Genomic DNA, 5,000 nt, shown 5'->3' on the forward strand with positions numbered 1-5,000 from the left:
ATATTCCATTGCTCCCTCGCAGAAAGCAATGGGGACGAGGACAGTATAAAAATTTTATTACTTATCCTAAGTTACACAAGGGAAGTGATAATTACCTGCAGAGGTTGAAGCCAGCTTGCAGAGGGACCCATGGCGCTGTACCCCAAGAGAGGGGAAGATGAAGGAAGGAAAGCCTGACTTTCTTCTCATTCATCCCAGTCTTAACCCAGGTAACCAATGCCCTCAACCAACTGCTACTTGGTCCATCAAGAAGCTTGAGGTATCTTGAACCACTTGTTGAGTAGCCACCACAGGACTGATAGTAAACGTATCGAGTCTCCTTTGGGTCCTGTTTTTGAGGTAATGGGCGGTGAATATGGTTTGTCTTTTCCACAGAGCTGCTTGGAGAACCTGCTACATGGAAAAGTTGCGTTTGAATGCCAGGGAAGTCCTTTTTACCCTGAGGTCATGGGCTCAAGGTTGACGAGCCTGAGGAGGATCCGGAGCCAAGGCTCCTTCGATCACTTGGCGAATCCAGGAGAAAACTGTGTTTTTTGTGATCTTCCTCTTTACTCTCCCTGAGCTAACAAGCGGCAATGTTAGTCTGAGCCGTGTTGCTGCAGTGCTTTTAAGATAGTATATCATACTCCTCACTGGGCAAAGTAACAACTGACCTGGGTTGTTGGTTACAGAACGATGAATCACAATCTGAAAGGGCCCGAATCTATGGTCATATTTATATGGTCCATCCAAGGCTAAAGCGAGCAGGAATGCCGTCTTCAAAGTGAGATTTTGGTCAGTTGCATGGTGTAATGGTTCATAGGGAGGTTCTTTTAGGGACCTCAAGACGCGAACCACGTTCCAAGGAGGAGGCCTGATCTCTGACTGGGGTCAAGTGATCTCATAACTCCTTATGAGTAAGGAAAGCTCCAACGAAGAAGAAATGTCGACTCCTTTCAGCTTGAAGACAAGGCTTAAGGCTGAGCGATAGCCTTTCACCGCCGCCGATACTGAAATGAGCTTTTCTTCCCGAAGGTATACAAGAAACTCGGCTATTACTGGAATAGTGGCATCGAGTGGAGAGATATTCCTTCCATGACACCAACCACAGAAGACTCAACATTTAGCTCGGTAGACCAAGGCTGAGGACCTACACAAGTGTCCGGACATTGTTCCGCAACCTTTCATGGAAAACCCTTCTGAGAGAGGAGATGCTGGATAGACACCAAGCGTAAAGTTGAAGTGACTGCACGGTCTTGTGGAAGATGTTCGCGTGTGGCTGTTTGAGTAGATCTGGTCGTGGAGGGAGTTCTCTTGCTTGATCTACGAGAAGTTGCAGGAGGTCTGGGAACCACTCTGTGTGATGCCATTGCAGAGCTACAAGGGTCATCATTAGATATTTGGACGCATTTGTTTTGTTGAGCAGATATCTCATCAAACAAAACGGGGGAAAGGCGTACACGCCAATGTTGTCCCACCATTGTTGGAATGCATCTTGCCATAGAGCCTGAGGGTCCGGGACTGGAGAACAGTACATCAAAAGCTTGCTGTTCAGAGATGATGCGAACAGGTCTATAGTTGGGGAACCCCACAAAGTTAAGACTTTGTTGGCTATCTGACGATTCAAAGACCATTCGGAGCCTAATACCTGAGTCGCTCTGCTCAGATTGTCTGCGAGCACATTCCTCTTTCCAGGAATGTAGCGAGCTGATAAGAGCCACTGAATGTTTTCTGACCATCTGAAGATCTTTATTGCAAGATGGCATATAGGCTGTGAAAAGCTACTGCCCTCTGTTTATGTAAGCCACTAGTGTGGTGTTGTCGCTCATCAACACCACCGAGTGACCTGCCAGCAACTGTTGGAACTGATGAAGAGCTAGTTAGGCTGCTCTCATCTCTAGGATATTTATGTGCTGGTACCTTTCTGATACTGACCAAAGGCTAAAGATCGTATGGTGCAGCAGGTGAGAACCCACCCTTCTTTTGATGCATCTGTGAAGAGCGTCAACTCCGAAGGGGGGACGAGAAGATTCTGACTTTGTCAAAGGTTTTAATCTAACATCCACCAACTCAAATCCGTCACCTGATCCTGAGATATGGGAACTTGAGTGTCTGGTAGGTCGGAGTGTTGGATCCACACGGACTTCAGCTGCCACAGCAGGGATCTTATCCTGAGGCGGCCGTTTGGAACAAGATGGATGAGAGAGGTTAGGTGGCCTAACAGACTCAACCAACGAGAGGCTGGAAGAACTTCTTTCCTGAGAAAGGGTGCAGCCACTTCCATCAGCCTGTGTACTCTTTCGTTTGATGGGAAGACTTTCTTCAGGACGGTGTCTATGATCATTCCGAGGTATCTGTGAAGGTTTCAGTGATGACTTCTCGTGATTTATCAGGACTCGCAGATCCTGACAAAACTCGAGAAGCATATCTCGGTGACGAAGAAGGGTCGTCTCCGAGTCTGCTAGGATCAGCCAATCATCCAGATATCTCCGAAGACAGATGCTGTTCCTGTGAGCCCAAGATGACACTAAGGCGAACATTCTGGTAAAAACTTGAGAGGCAGTCACGAGACCGAAGCATAGAACCTCTAACTGGTATGTCTTTCCTTCATGAATGAATCTTAGATACTTCCTTGAAGACGGATGTATTGGGATCTGGAAGTAAGTGTCCTTCAGATCTAGTGTGCTCATGAAGTCCCTTGGCCGTACCGCTTGGATGACCGTATCTGCTATCTCCCATTCTGAACTGAGTCGGTTGGACAAACTTGTTCAGAGGGGAGAGATTGATGACTGGTCTCCAGCCTCCAGTCATCTTTTTTACCAGAAAAGTGTGACTGTAAAAGCCTGGAGACCTGTCCACTACCTCTTGAAGAGCACCCTTCTGCAGCATGGTCTGGACTTCGACCATGAGAGCTAGCTCCTTTGTGGATCCCTTTGCATAGAAGCCTAGATGCACTGGATCCTGAGTCAGAGGAGGGAGAGATTGCGTGAACGGGATGCGATACCCTAGGGCGATTACACCGACCATTCAGGGATCTGCCCGTGAAGCTGCCACCTCTGCCAGCGTCGCTGTAGGCATCCTCCCACAGGTGTTAGGTGATGAGGAATACCATTCCTAGTGCGTGTGGCCACCTCGGCAGTCTCCATACCTCCCTTCTTTCCTCTGAAGGATTTGGACCCTTTCTATCCCTGCGACTGAAAAGGCCGCTTAGACACCTCGGAAGGTCCTGAGGACCTAGCAGTTGACAGGTTAGAGGAAGGTGCTTGCCGAGGCCAAGAAGAATGGGAAGGTCTACCATAGGCCCTAGATGTCATGGCCCTATGGAGGAGAGAATTGTTGGACGATTTCCTGCATCACCCAGCAGCCCTCTCTATCTCCGGAATAAAGAGAGAAGAACCCTCGAGAGTGGAATTCCTCAACCGAGAGACCTCCACTTTCGGCACTTGCTTATGGAACCGACCTATGACCATATCCCTCCTCTTGAGTATGGCGTTCGCCCACAGGTTGACAATGTGGTGCAATAGGAACTCAAGAGTCCGGGTACCTGACATTAGGAAAGACTCCGTCTTCCTGGGCGACTCCTTCGACAAGTCGTGGGAGCGAACCATGAAGCCTTGGGATCCCAACCATAGATTCAGCAACAAAGCAGCCTGCATGGCATACTTCACGCCTCTCTCTATGTTTAGGAGCTCAACTGCCAACAGTGAGGTCATCAGAGAGCAGAGGGTTTGAGTGGAAACTCCCTTCGTTAGGGACTATACTAAAGGGTAGAGGGTCATGGTGAAAGATGGTTCTCCTTCGATCTCGTAGCACTTCCTTTGTAACACAAATGATCTCGTAGCACTTCCTTTGTAACACAAAAGGAAGTGGTAGAGACCGAGAGGAGGAACCTGCCCTCGAGGAACTAGAAGTTCCACCTATCTGGGAGATAGCTTTCCTCTTGGCAGCTGTTAGACCTTTGGACCAGGGAAAAGCTGCACTGGACGTGGAAGGCTTCTGGGTCTCGAATATTTCATTGAGCATCATATCCTTTCCTTCCTGGATGGTGGAACCAGGAGTAGACAGCCTGTTAATGGCCCTCATACAGGCGAAGACCTGCCAAAAGGTATGTTCCGACTACTTTCTCTCCAGTTCGGAATGATAGTTCGAACTGGCTGCCTTTGGAAGATTCTCATCCTCAGAGTCTAAGGGGTCGTCCACCTCCAGGCTCATGTCTAGAGCCTGAGGTAGGTCAGGGTCGTTAATTGAAACCGTGGATGGGCCCGCCACTGGGGACTGCGTCTGTGCCTCAGCCTCTCTAGCTTCCCTTGCTGTTTCGTCTTGGGGTCCTTCAATTCCCTTCGCACGGGGTGATCCTCCACGGTCTTAAGAGGGGTAACCTGCGAGGCCTTCGAGGACTTAGATGAAGCCTTAGCAGTAGGAGCTGGAGGCTCTTCCTCTGGAAGAGGAACAGAAACCGGACGCTGATCCGGAGGCACTACCTTAATATCTTGAGGGATGAAGGGATGGATTGCGATCTCCTTGGGCAAGCCTATGTCCCTACTCGTCCTAGGGTGGATGATGTCGGGGTTAGGTGGAGTTATACCTCTCATCCGTCTCCTCTGCTTCTTCGTAAAGAATTCCTTTACCTTCACTGGTGTGAAAGGCAAGTTAGCCATATAAGAATCAGCAGGGGTTTGGCCTTCAGCACGCAATTGGGGTGGTGATCTGCGAGCTTTAACTGCCATCAATCTCCTTCTAGGGTCCTAACTCTCAAATGACGAACTCGACGAGGGTTCCAGGGGTATCCTAGGGGTAGCACTGACTGGAACAGTAGGGGGTTGTGGCAGTGGAGGTGCCAACTTTAGAGCCTTCAAGATATCAGCCATGAGGTCGATGCCCAAGGAGGAAGCTCTGATTCCCTAAATCAACCTTGGAAGTTCCTAGACGAGTGTCTAGAGTGAAACCCTAGAAGGATTGCCAGTCGAGGGAGGAGATAACCTCTCAGGCAGAGAAACAGGTTATTTGAATATAAAAAACAC

The 5,000-nt window shown here is 49.1% G+C and overlaps 1 protein-coding gene across 3 annotated transcripts in view; it reads right to left on the minus strand.

The window, feature by feature from the left end:
- Rbsn-5 (Rabenosyn-5) overlaps positions 1-5,000 on the minus strand; it is a 197,599-nt gene that overhangs the window by 1,226 nt on the left and 191,373 nt on the right. The window lies entirely within an intron of this gene.

This window comes from Palaemon carinicauda, chromosome 7 (genome assembly GCF_036898095.1).
Source record: "Palaemon carinicauda isolate YSFRI2023 chromosome 7, ASM3689809v2, whole genome shotgun sequence".
Taxonomy (NCBI): domain Eukaryota; kingdom Metazoa; phylum Arthropoda; class Malacostraca; order Decapoda; family Palaemonidae; genus Palaemon; species Palaemon carinicauda.